The sequence below is a fragment of the Tachyglossus aculeatus genome, chromosome 10 (genome assembly GCF_015852505.1).
Source record: "Tachyglossus aculeatus isolate mTacAcu1 chromosome 10, mTacAcu1.pri, whole genome shotgun sequence".
Classification (NCBI taxonomy): Eukaryota; Metazoa; Chordata; class Mammalia; order Monotremata; family Tachyglossidae; genus Tachyglossus; species Tachyglossus aculeatus.
Genome location: NC_052075.1, coordinates 53,055,192 through 53,069,351, shown reverse-complemented (window position 1 = coordinate 53,069,351; position 14,160 = coordinate 53,055,192).

The following is a 14,160-nucleotide window of genomic DNA, read 5'->3' as shown; positions in this document are numbered from 1 at the left end:
TTATTATTATTATTATTATCCTAGCATCCTCATTCCATTTGAGAAGCAGCATGGCTCAGAGGAAAGAGCCCGGGCTTGGGAGTCAGAGGTCGTGGTTTCTAATCCCGGCTCCTCCACTTGCCAGCTGGGTGACTTTGGGCAAGTCACTTCACTTCTCTGTGCCTCAGTTACCCCATCTGTAAAATGGGGATTACGACTGTGAGCCCCACATGGGACAAACCTGATAACCTTGTATCTACTAGCGCTTAGAACAGTGCTTGGCACTTAGTAAGCGCTTAACAAATACCATAATTATTAATTATTATTATTTGTTCCTGTGAAAGAACACAAACATTGGTCATGGTTCTTGGGTGAACCTAAGGGAAGAGCGCACAGGCATCTAAGGTTTTCCTTTCTTCCCTGTCAATATGGTTTTGTGGAGCACCGATAAAGTGAAGCTTCTGGGTTAGGAACATTCAGTCATGCACCCAAACACACACAGACACACTTGGAAGCAAAAAAAAATTTGTCTAAATTGCAGCAACAATTACACGTGATTGAATCGGTTTCAGCCCCAGATAGGCTGTTTCCAGAATATCAATCAGTCCATCATTGGCATTTATTGAGCACTTACTATGTGCAGAGCACTGTTCTGTGAGTTTGAGAGAGTACAATACAACAGGATTAGCAGACACATTCCCGGCCCATAGCGAGTTTACAGTCTAGGGGGGAGACAGACATTAATATGAATAAATAATTGATAATATGTAATTTAAAGATGTGTTCCTAAGTGCTGAGGGTTTGGAGGCGGGGCGAATATCTAGTGGCCAAAGGTCACAGAGCTAAGTGCAGAGAAGGGAAAGCGAGAAAAATTATGGAGGAGGGAAGTTGAGAAATGGAGCTTCCCACACTGTTTACTGATGGGAGGGTCCCCCACCTCCCTCCCCCTATTATCTATTTTTGTGTCTGTCACAGACACACACACACCCCACTGGATTGTAAGGTCCTTCAGGGCAGGGCTCTCCTTTACCACCTCTATTCAATCAATCAATCAATCAATCAATCATATTAATTGATTAATTGTCAGCTGGGTGACTTTGGGCAAATCACTTCACTTCTCTGGGCCTCAGTTCCCTCACCTGTAAAATGGGAATTAAGACTGTGAGCCCCCCGTGGGACAACCTGATCACCTTGTAACCTCCCCAGCGCTTAGAACAGTGCTTTGCACATAGTAAGCGCTTAATAAATGCTATTATTATTATTATTATTATTATTACCCGGGACCAGGGTCGCTATGGCGATGGGTGGACGTCAGTGTGTTATTTTGTTAGTATGTTTGGTTTTGTTCTCTGTCTCCCCCTTTTAGACTGTGAGCCCAATGTTGGGTAGGGACTGTCTCTATATGTTGTCAATTTGTACTTCCCAAGCGCTTAGTACAGTGGTCTGCACATAGTAAGCACTCAATAAATACGATTGATGATGATGATGATTAATTGATGCTTACTGCGTGCAGAGCTTTGAAGTAAACACTTGGGAGGGTGTTTTAAGCGCCTTAAAAATTAATAATAATAATTATTATTATGCTACCTGTAAAACATTCACTTTGCATCAAGCACTGTACTAAGCACTGGGATAAGCTGCAAGATAATTAGGTTGGACAGAGTCCCTGTCCCACGTGAGGCTCTCACTGTAAATTGGAGGGAAAGCAGTGTGGCCTAGAGGCTGGATCCCAAGCCTGAGAGTCAGAAGGACCTGGGTTCTAATGCTGACTCCACCGCATGTCTGCTGAGTGACCTTGGGCAACTCACTTCGCTTCTCTGTGCCTCAGTTGCCTCATCTGTAAAATGGGGATAAGAGTGGGAGCCCCATGAGGGACAAGGGACTGTGTCCAGCCTGATTAACTCGTATCTACCCTAGTGCTTAGAACAGTGCTCGGCACATAGAAAGGGCTTAACAAGTACCATAATTATTATTTTACACCCATTTTACAGATGAGGGAACTGAGGCCCAGAGAAGAGAGGTGACTTGCCCAAGGTCACACAGCAATCAATCAATCAATCAATCGTATTTATTGAGCGCTTACTGTGTGCAGAGCACTGTACTAAGCGCTTGGGAAGTACAAGTCAGCCACACACAGAGACAGGCCCTACCCAACAGCGGGCTCACAGTCTAGAAGGGGGAGACAGAGAACAAAACCAAACATACTAACAAAATAAAATAAATAGAATAGATATGTACAAGTAAGATAAATAAATAAATGAATAAATAAATAAATAAATAGAGTAATAACAGCAGACAAGTGGAGGGAGGGGGGATTCGAACCTAGGTTCTCTGACTCTTAGGCCTGTGCTCTTTCCACTAAGCCACACTGCTTCAACGTGGGCAGGGGAGGCGATCTGTTAGAGAAGCAGCATGGCTCAGTGGAAAAGAGCCCGGGCTTTGGAGTCAGAGGTCATGGGTTCAAATCCCGGCTCCGCCACATGTCTGCTGTGTGACCTTGGGCAAGTCACTTAACTTCTCTGAGCCTCAGTTACCTCATCTGGAAAATGGGGATGAAGACTGTGAGCCCCACGTGGGACAACTTGATCACCTTGTATCCACCCCCAGCGCTTAGAACAGTGCTCTGCACATAGTAAGCGCTTAACAAATGCCATTAAAAAAAAAAAGCGTCTCATTCAGTGCTCTGCTCACCGTAGGCATTCAATAAATTCCATCGACTGACGGAGTGGTGTAGGGGTTGACGTGATGTGGGATGTTGGGAGTTAATCGGAGAAGGGCAGGGTCACCCGACGGGCCGGGGGCAGAGCTGGGATCAGAGCCCAGGTCTTCTGACTCCCAGCCTCGGGAGTCTCCACGCTGCCAATATCCAATTCCCATTCCTCAGCCTTCACCTTTAACCGAGAAGAAGCAGCATGGCCTAGGGGATAGAGCCTGGGCCTGGAAATCCGGAGGACCCGGGTTCTCATCCCATTTCCACAACTTGTCTGCTCTGTGCCTCAGTTTCCTCATCTGTTAAATCGGGGTTAAGACTGTGAGCCCCATGTGGGACAGGGACCGAATCCAACCTGATTGGTCTATATCTACCATGGCTTAGTGGAAAGAGCGGAGGATTGGGAGTCAGAGGACATGGGTTCTAATCCCGGCTCTGCCACTTGTCTGCTATGTGACCTTGGGCAATCAATCAATCAATCAATCGTATTTATTGAGCTCTTACTGTGTGCAGAGCACTGTACTAAGCGCTTGGGAAGTACAAGTTGGCAACATATAGAGACAGTCCCTACCCAACAGTGGGCTCACAGTCTAGAAGGGGGAGACAGAGAAGAAAACCAAACATATTAATAAAATAAAATAAATAGAATAGATATGTAGAGAAGCAGCATGGCTCACTGGAAAGAGCACGGGCTTTGGAGGTCAGAGGTCATGGGTTCAAATCCTGGCTCTGCCGCACGTCTGCTGTGTGACCTTGGGCAAGTCACTTAACTTCTCTGAGCCTCAGTTACCTCAACTGTAAAATGGGGATTAAGACTGTGAGCCCCACGTGGGACAACCTGATCACCTTGTATTCCCCCCCAGCGCTTAGAACAGTGCTTTGCACATAGTAAGTGCTTAATAAATGCCATCATTATTATTATTATTATATGTACAAGTAAAATAAATAAATAAATAGAATAATAAATATGTACAAACATATATACATATAGGCAAGTCACTTAGTTTCTCTGTGCCTCAGTTACCTCCCAACTTGTACTTCCCAAGCGCTTAGTACAGTGCTCTGCACACAGTAAGCACTCAACAAATACAATTGAATGAATGAAATGAAGGGACAACCTGATGACCTTGTATCTACCCCAGCGCTTTAGAACAGTGCTTGGCATGTAGTAAGCGCTTAACAAATACAATAATAATAATAATGTTACAGCAGGGGCCTGGAAAGAGCTGGCTTCTAATCCTGCTCTGCCTCTCGTCGACTGTGTGACCTTGGTGGTATTTGTTAAGCGCTTACTACGTGCCAAGCCCTGTTCTAAGCACTGGGGTAGATACAAGGTAATCCGGTTGCCCCACGTGGGGCTCACAGTCTTCATTCCCATTTTACAGATGAGATAACTGAGGCCCAGAAAAGTGAAATGACTTGCCCCAAGTCACACAGCTGATAAGTGGCAGAGCCGGGATTAGAACCCACAACCTCTGATTCCCAAGCCCGGGCTCTTTCCACTAAGACAAAACACCATTCATTCATTCAATCGTATTTATTGAGCACTTGTGTGCACAGCATTCATTCATTCATTCAGTCGTATTTATTGAGCGCTCACTGTGTGCAGAGGACTGTACTAAGCGCTTGGAAAGTACAACTAGGCAACAGATAGAGACAATCCCTACCCAAGAATGGGCTCACAGTCTAGAAGGGGGAAGACAGACAACAAATCAAAACAAGGAGACAGGCGTCAGTAGCATAGATTTGACAATCTGTGTTTTTGTGGCAAATTGTTACATCAGCACATTTCATGACTCTTTTCCAGGCTCTTCGTAGCAAGTCTTCCTAACGTTAATCTTCGGCGTATTTCTTGGCTACTATTCATTCATTCTACCGTATTTATTGAGCGCTTACAGTGTGCAGAGCACTGCACTAAGTGCTTGGAAAGTACAATTTGGCAACAGATAGAAACAACCCGAGGGGATAGAGCCTGGGCCTGGAAATCAGAAGGACCTGGGTTCTATCCCACTTCCGCAACTTCATCAATCGTATTTATTGAGCGCTTACTATGTGCAGAGCACTGTACTAAGCGCTTATAATAATAATGGCATTTATTAAGTGCTTACTATGTGCAAAGCACTGTTCTAAGCGCTGGGGAAGTTACAAGGCGATCAGGTTATCCCACGGAGGGGCTCACCGTTTTAATCCCCATTTTACAGATGAGGTAACCAAGGCACAGAGAAGTGAAGTGACTTGCCCAAAGTCACACAGCTGACAAGTGGCAGAGCCGGGATTTGAACCCATGACTTCTGACTCCCAAGCCGAGGCTCTTTCCCCTGAGCCACACAGCTTGTCTGCTGTGTGACTGGCTCTGTGCCTCAGTTTCCTCATCTGTTAAATAGGGGTTAAGACTGTGAGCCCCACGTGGGACAGGGCCCGAATCCAACCTGATTAGTTTATATCTACCATGGCTTAGTGGAAAGAGAAGGGGATTGGGAGTCAGAGGGCATGGGTTCTAATCCTGGCTCTGCCACTTGTCTGCTATGTGACCTTGGGCAAGTCACTTGATTGTAAATCCTTATCTGTAAAATGGGGTTTAAGACTGTGAGCCCCCTGTGAGGCAACCTGATCACCTTGTAGCCTCCCCAACGCTTAGAACAGTGCTTTGCACATAGTAAGCGCTTAATAAATGCCAAGCTCACAGTCTTGAAGGGGGGAAACAGACAACGAAACAAAACAAGTGCCTTTATTATTGATTATCGATCCCAGGAGGGAAAAATTGTCAGCTATTTCAATCTTCTCTCCGTCCACTACAAATAATAATGATAATAATAATAATAATGACATTTGTTAAGCGCTTACTATGTGCAAAGCACCGTTCTAAGCGCTGGGGGGGATACAAGGCGATCAGGTTGTCCCACGTGGGACTCACAGGCAATCCCCATTTGACAGATGAGGGAACTGAGGCTCAGAGAAGTGAAGTGACTTGCCCAAGGTCACACAGCAGACACGTGGTGGAGCTGGGATTTTTACTTTTGTACTTCTACAAATGTGTTAAAGCTTCCAGTTGTCAGGGTCCGGGTTGTCTTTGAGAAGCAGCGTAATTTAGTGGAAAGAGCCTGGGCTCGGGAGTCAGAGGCCATGGATTCGAATCCCGCCTCTGCCACTTGCCGCCTGGGTGACCTTGGGCAAGTCATTTGACCTCTCTCTGCCTCATGAATGAAGACTGTGAGCCCCACATGGGACAACCTGATGACCTTGTATCCATCCCGGCCCTTAGAACAGTGCTTGGCACATAGTAAGTGCTGAACAAATACCAATATTATTATTAACGAATACCGCGATAATTTTAGAGAAGCGGCGTGGCTCCGTGGAAAGAGCCCGGGCTTAGGAGTCAGAGGTCATGGGTTCAAATCCTGGCTCCGCCACTTGTCAGCTGGGTGACTTTGGGCAAGTCACAACTTCTCTGAGCCTCAGTGACCTCATTTGTAAAATGGGGATTAAGAGTGTGAGCCCCACGTGAGACAACCTGATCACTTTGTATCCCCCAAAACGCTTAGAACAGTGCTTCGCACATAGTAAGCTCTTAACAAATGCCATTATTATTATCATTATTTTTATTATTCTCTGAGCCTCAGTGACCTCATCTGTCAAATGGGGATTAAGACTGGGAGCCACACTTTATATATTCCCAGTGTTTAGAACAGTGCTTCGCACATAGTAAGTGCACAAGTGCCATCATTATTATTATTCTCTGAGCCTCAGTGACCTCATCTGTCAAATGGGGATTAAGACTGGGAGCCCCACCTTGAATCCCCCCAGTGTTTAGAACAGTGCTTTGCACATAGTAAGCACTCAAGTGTCATTATTATTATTATTATTATTATTATTATTATTATTATTATTATTATTTAATTATTCTCTGAGCCTCAGTGACCTCATTTGTCAAATGGGGATTAAGACTGGGAGCCCCCCATGGGACAACCTGATCACCTTGTTTCCTCAGCGCTTAGAACAGTGCTTTGCACATAGTTGGCGCTCAACAAATACCCAAATTATTATTATTATTATTCCCTGAGCCTCAGTTCCCTCATCTGTAGAATGGGGATGAAGACTGGGAGCCGCACCTTGTATCCCCCCCAGTGCTTAGAACAGTGCTCCGCACCCACTAAGCGCTCAACAAATACCCAAATTATTATTATTATTCTCTGAGCCTCAGTGACCTCATCTGTCAAATGGGGATGAAGACTGGAAGCCCCACCTTGTATCCCCCCCAGCGCTTAGAACAGTGCTTCGCACCCACTAAGCACTCAACAAATACCCAAATTATTATTATTATTCTCTGAGCCTCAGTGACCTCATCTGTCAAATGGGGCTGAAGACTGGAAGCCCCACCTTGTATCCCCCCAGCGCTTAGAACAGTGAGTCGCACCTAATAAGCGCTCAACAAATACCCAAATTATTATTATTATTCTCTGAGCCTCAGTGACCTCATCTGTCAAATGGGGATGAAGACTGGAAGCCCCACCTTGTATCCCCCCAGCGCTTAGAACAGTGAGTCGCACCTAATAAGCGCTCAACAAATACCCAAATTATTATTATTTTCTGAGCCTCAGTTCCTTCATCTGTTAAATGGGGATGAAGACTGGGAGCCGCACCTTGTAGTCCCCCCAGCGCTTAGAATAGTGCTTCGCACCTAATAAGCGCTCAACAAATACCCAAATTATTATTATTATTATTTTCTGAGCCTCAGTTCCCTCATCTGTCAAATGGGGATGAAGACTGGGAGCCGCACCTTGTATCCCCCTCAGCGCTTAGAACAGTGCTTCGCACCTAGTAAGCGCTCAACAAATACCCAAATTATTATTATTATTCTCTGAGCCTCAGTTCCCTCATCTGTCAAATGGGGATGAAGACTGGGAGTCCCACCTTGTATCCCCCTCAGCGCTTAGAACAGTGCGTCGCACCTAATAAGCGCTCAACAAATACCCAAATTATTATTATTCTCTGAGCCTCAGTTCCCTCATCTGTCAAATGGGGATTAAGACTGTTAGCCGCATATTTTGCTAATATGTTTGGTTTTGTTCTCTGTCTCCCCCTTCTAGACTGGGAGCACACTGTTGGGTAGGGACTGTCTCTATGTGTTGCCAACTTGTACTTCCCAAGCGCTTAGTACAGTGCTCTGCACACAGTAAGCGCTGAATAAATGTGATTGATTGATTGATTCCCCCCACCCCAGTGCTTAGAACAGTGCTTTGCACCTAGTAAACGCTCAACAAATACCCAAATTATTACAGTTTTATTACAATTATACAGTCTTCTAGACTGTGAGCCCACTGTAAGGGCCTTCTCTCTATGTTGCCAACTTGTCCTTCCCAAACGCTTAGTGCTGTGCTCTGCACACAGTAAGCGCTCAATAAATACATGAGAATAAATTGGGCAAGTCACTTAACTTCTCTGGGCCTCAGTTACCACATCTGTAAAATGGGGATTAAAACTGTGAACCCCCCGTGGGACAACCCGATTACCTTGTAACCTCCCCAGCGCTTAGAACAGTGCTTTGCACATAGTAAGCGCTTAACAAATACCATCATTATTAAATACGAATGAATGAATGAATGATTCTTTCCATCCTCTCCATCCCCCATCTTACCTCCTTCCCTTCCCCACAGCACCTGTATATATGTATATATGTTTGTACATATTTATTACTCTATTTATTTATTTATTTTACTTGTACATATTAATTTGTTAGTATGTTTGGTTTTGTTCTCTGTCTCCCCCTTTTAGACTGTGAGCCCACTGTTGGGTAGGGACTGTCTCTATATGTTGTCAACTTGTACTTCCCAAGCGCTTAGTCCAGTGCTCTGCACACAGTAAGCGCTCAATAAATACGATTGATTGATTGATTGTCAAGTGCTCTGCACACAGTAAGCGCTCAATAAATACGATTGATTGATTGATGGATTGATTGCTTCGCACCTAGTAAGCGCTCAACAAATACCCAAATTATTACAGTCTTATTACAATTATACAGTCTTCTAGACTGTGAGCCCACTGTAGGGGCCGTCTCTCTACGTTTCCAACTTGTCCTTCCCAAGCACTTAGTGCAGGGCTCTGCACACAGTAAGTGCTCAATAAATACGATTGATTGATTGATTGATTCCTCTATTTATTTATTTATCTTACTTGTACATATCTATTCTATTTATTTTATTTTGTTAGTATGTTTGGTTTTATTCTCTGTCTCCCCCTTCTAGACTGTGAGCCCGCTGTTGGGTAGGGACCGTCTCTATATGTTGCCAGCTTGGACTTCCCAAGCGCTTAGTCCAGTGCTCTGCACACAGTAAGCGCTCAATAAATACGATTGATTGATTGATTGATTTTATTTTGTTAGGATGTTTGGTTCTGTTCTCTGTCCCCCCCCTTTTAGACTGTGAGCCCACTGTTGGGTAGGGACTGTCTCTATGTGTTGCCAACTTGTACTTCCCAAGCGCTTAGTTCAGTGCTCTGCACACAGTAAGCACTCAATAAATACGATTGATTGATTGATTGATTGATTAACTTCTCTGGGCCTCAGTTACCACATCTGTAAAACGGGGATGAAGACTATGAGCCCCCCGTGGGACAACCTGATCACCTTGTAACCTCCCCAGCGCTTAGAGCAGTGCTTCGCACAGAGTAAGCGCTTACCAAATACCATCATTATTAAATACAAATGAATGAATGAATGATTCTTCAACGTTGAAGTGCGCGACTGCGCAGGCGCGGCGCCCCCCCCCCCCCCCCCCCCGTTCCCACAGCAGGGCTTGCGCATGCGCCGGGTTTTCACCTCAACCGCGCCAACTCGCACAGGCCCTGCCCTCCGCGGGACAGCCTGATTACCTTCTAATAATAATAATGATGGCATTTATTAAGCGCTTACCATGTGCAAAGCACTGTTCTAAGCACTGGGGGGATACAGGGTGATCAGGTTGTCCCACGTGGGGCTCACAGTCTTCATCCCCATTTTACAGATGAGGGAACTGAGGCCCAGAGAAGTGAAGCGACTTGCCCAAAGTCACACAGCTGGCAATTGGTAGACCGCCCCAGCGCTTAGAACAGTGCTTCGCACAGAGTAAGCGCTTAACAAATACCATCATTATTAAATACGAATGAATGAATGAATGATTGAGGCCTGGAATGGCCTCCCTCTGCCCATCCGCCAAGCTCGCTCTCTTCCTCCCTTCAAGGCCCTACTGGGAGCTCACCTCCTCCAGGAGGCCTTCCCAGACTGAGCCCCTTCCTTCCTCTCCCCCTCGTCCCCCTCTCCATCCCCCCCATCTTACCTCCTTCCCTTCCCCACAGCACCTGTATATATGTAGATATGTTTGTACAAATTTATTACTCTATTTATTTATTTTACCTGTACATATCTATTCTATTTATTTTATTTTGTTAGTATGTTTGGTTTTGTTCTCTGTCTCCCGCTTCTAGACTGTGAGCCTGCTGTTGGATAGGGACTGTCTCTGTGTTGCCGACTTGTACTTCCCAAGTGCGTGCTCTGCACACAGTAAGCGCTCAGTAAATACGATTGATTGATTACTCTATTTATCTTACTTGTACATATCTATTCTATTTATTTTGTTAGTATGTTTGGTTCTGTTCTCTGTCTCCCCCTTCTAGACTGTGAGCCCGATGTTGGGTAGGGACTGTCTCTATGTGTTGCCGACTTGCACTTCCCAAGCGTTTAGTACGGTGCTCTGCAGACAGTAAGCACTCAATAAATACGATTGATTGATTGATTGATTACTCTATTTATTTTTTTATTTATCTTGCTTGTACATATCTATTCTATTTATTTTATTTTGTTTGTTAGGTTTTGTTCTCTGTCTCCCCCTTCTAGACTGTGAGCCCGATGTTGGGTAGGGACCATCTCTAGATGTTGCCGACTTGTACTTCCCAAGCGCTTAGTACAGTGCTCTGCATACAGTAAGCGCTCAATAAATACGATTGATTGATTACTCTTTATTTATCTTGTACATATCTATTCTATTTATTTTATTTTGTTAGTACGTTTGGTTTTGTTCTCTGTCTCCCCCTTCTAGACTGTGAGCCCACTGTTGGGTAGGGACTGTCTCTAGATGTTGCCAACTTAGACTTCCCAAGCGCTTAGTACAGTGCTCTGCACACAGTAAGCGCTCAATAAATGTGATTGATTGATTGATTGATTGAGCATATAGAGACGGTCCCTACCCAACTGTGCAAAGCACTGTTCTAAACGCTGGGGAGCCGACTAGATGTTGCTGACTTGTCCTTCCCAAGCGCTTAGTACGGTGCCCTGCACACAGTAAGTGCTCAATAAATACGATTGATTGATTGATTCGCCCAGAGTAAGCGCTTACCAAATACCATCATTATTAAATGAATCTAATGAATGAGCCTAATTAATAATAATAATAATAATAATAATAATCTAATCTAATGAGCCCGCTGTTGGGTAGGGACTGTCTCTATGTGTTGCCGACTTGTACTTCCCAAGCGCTTAGTACAGTGCTCTGCACACAGTAAGCGCTCAATAAATGCGATTGATTGATTGGGAAGGCCTCCTGGAGGAGGTGAGCTCTCAGTAGGGTCTTGAAGGGAGGAAGAGAGGTAGCTTGGCGGATGGGCAGAGGGAGGGCATTCCAGGCCCGGGGAACTCGCACAGGCCCCGCCTCCCGTGGGCAACCTGATTACCTTGTACCCTCCCCAGCGCTCAGAACAGTGCTTTGCACAGAGTAAGCGCTTACCAAATACCATCATTATTAAATACGAATACAGGTGCTGTGGGGAAGGGAAAGAGGTAAGGCGGGAGGGATGAAGAGGGAAAGAGGAAGGAGGGGGCTCAGTCTGGGAAGACCTGGAGGAGGTGTAAACTCGGCGTGAAGATTGTGAGCCCCACATGGCTACCTAATATCTACCCCAGTGCTTGGCACGTAGTAAGCGCTTAACAAAAACCATCATTATTATTATTATTATGTATATATGTTCCTGTATATATGCTTGTACATATTTATTACTCTATTTATTTTACTTGTACATATCTATTCTATTTCTTTTATTTTGTTAGTATGTTTGGTTTTGTTCTCCGTCTCCCCCTTTTAGACTGTGAGCCCACTGTTGGGTAGGGACTGTCTCTCTATGTTGCCAACTTGTACTTCCCAAGCGCTTAGTCCAGTGCTCTGCACACAGTAAGCACTCAATAAATACGATTGATTGATTGATTCGCACAGAGTAAGCGCTTACCAAATACCATCATTATTAAATGAATCTAATGAATGAGCCTAATAATCATCATCATCATCATTATCATCATCATCTAATCTAATGAGCCTGCTGTTGGGTAGGGACTGTCTCTATGTGTTGCCGACTTGTACTTCCCAAGCGCTTAGTCCAGTGCTCTGCACACAGTAAGCGCTCAATAAATACGATTGATTGATTGATCGAATGAATGAATGATTCTTTTTTTTTTTAAATTTAATTTAATGTAATTTAATTTAATTTATTTATTTATTTTATTTTGTTAGTATGTTTGGTTTTGTCTCCCCCTTTTAGACTGTGAGCCCACTGTTGGGTAGGGACTGTCTCTCTATGTTGCCAACTTGTACTTCCCAAGCGCTTAGTCCGGTGCTCTGCACACAGTAAGTGCTCAATAAATACGATTGATTGATTGAATGAATGATTCTTCCTTTTTAATTAATTAATCAATTAATCAATCAATCAATTAATCAATTAATTGATTAATTAATTTTGTTAGTATGTTTGGTTTTGTCTCCCCCTTTTAGACTGTGAGCCCACTGTTGGGTAGGGACTGTCTCTCTATGTTGCCAACTTGTACTTCCCAAGCGCTTAGTCCGGTGCCCTGCACACAGTAAGCGCTCAAAAAATACGATTGATGATGATTCTTCGACGTTGAAGTTTTGTACATATTTATTACTCTATTTATTTATTTATTTTACTTGTACATATCTATTCTATTTATTTTATTTTGTTAGTATGTTTGGTTTTGTTCTCTGTACCCCCTTTTAGACTGTGAGCCCACTGTTGGGTAGGGACCGTCTCTATATGTTGCCAATTTGTACTTCCCAAGCGCTTAGTCCAGTGCTCTGCACACAGTAAGCGCTCAATACGATTGATTGATTGATTGATTGGCACAGAGTAAGCGCTTACCAAATACCATGATTATTAAATGAATCTAATCAATCATCAATCAATCGTATTTATTGAGCGCTTACTGTGTGCAGAGCACTGTACTAAGTGCTTGGGAAGTACAAGTTGGCGACATAGAGACAGTCCCTACCCAACAGTGGGCTCACATTGTAGAAGGGAGAGACAGAGAACAAAACCAAACATACTAACAAAATAAATAGAACAAAATAAAATAAATAGGCCTAACAATCTAATAATAATAATACTCATCATGTAATCTAATGAGCCTGCTGTTGGGTAGAGACTGTCTCTATGTGTTGCCGACTTGTACTTCCCAAGCGCTTAGTACAGTGCTCTGCACACAGTAAGCGGTCAATAAATATGATTGAATGAATGAATGATTCTTCTTTTTTAAATTTAATTAATTAATTAATTAATTAATTTAATTTTGTTAGTATGTTTGGTTTTGTCTCCCCCTTTTACACTGTGAGCCCACTGTTGGGTAGGGCCCGTCTCTAGATGTTGCCAACTTGTACTTCCCAAGCGCTTAGCCCGGTGCTGTGCACACAGTGAGCGCTCAATAAATCCGATTGACTGACTGAATGAGTGATTCTTCCTTTTTAATTTAATTTTATTTATTTATTTAATTTTGTTAGTATGTTTGGTTTTGTCTCCCCCTTCTAGACTGTGAGCCCGCTGTCGGGTAGGGACCGTCCCTCTATGTTGCCAAGTTGTCCTTCCCAAGCGCTTAGTCCAGTGCTCTGCACACAGTAAGCGCTCAATAAATACGATTGATGATGATGATGATAAGCGCTTAGTCCAGTGCTCTGCACATAGTAAGCGCTCAATAAATACGATTGATGATGATGGTAAGCGCTTAGTCCAGTGCTCTGCACATAGTAAGCGCTCAATAAATACGATTGATGATGATGGTAAGCGCTTAGTCCAGTGCTCTGCACACAGTAAGCGCTCAATAAATACGATTGATGATGATGATGGTAAGCGCTTAGTCCAGTGCTCTGCACACAGTAAGCGCTCAATAAATACGATTGATGATGATGATGATAAGCGCTTAGTCCAGTGCTCTGCACATAGTAAGCGCTCAATAAATACGATTGATGATGATGGTAAGCGCTTAGTCCAGTGCTCTGCACATAGTAAGCGCTCAATAAATACGATTGATGATGATGATAAGCGCTTAATCCAGTGCTCTGCACACAGTAAGCGCTCAATAAATACGATTGATGATGATGATGATAAGCGCTTAATCCAGTGCTCTGCACACAGTAAGCGCTCAATAAATACGATTGATGATGATG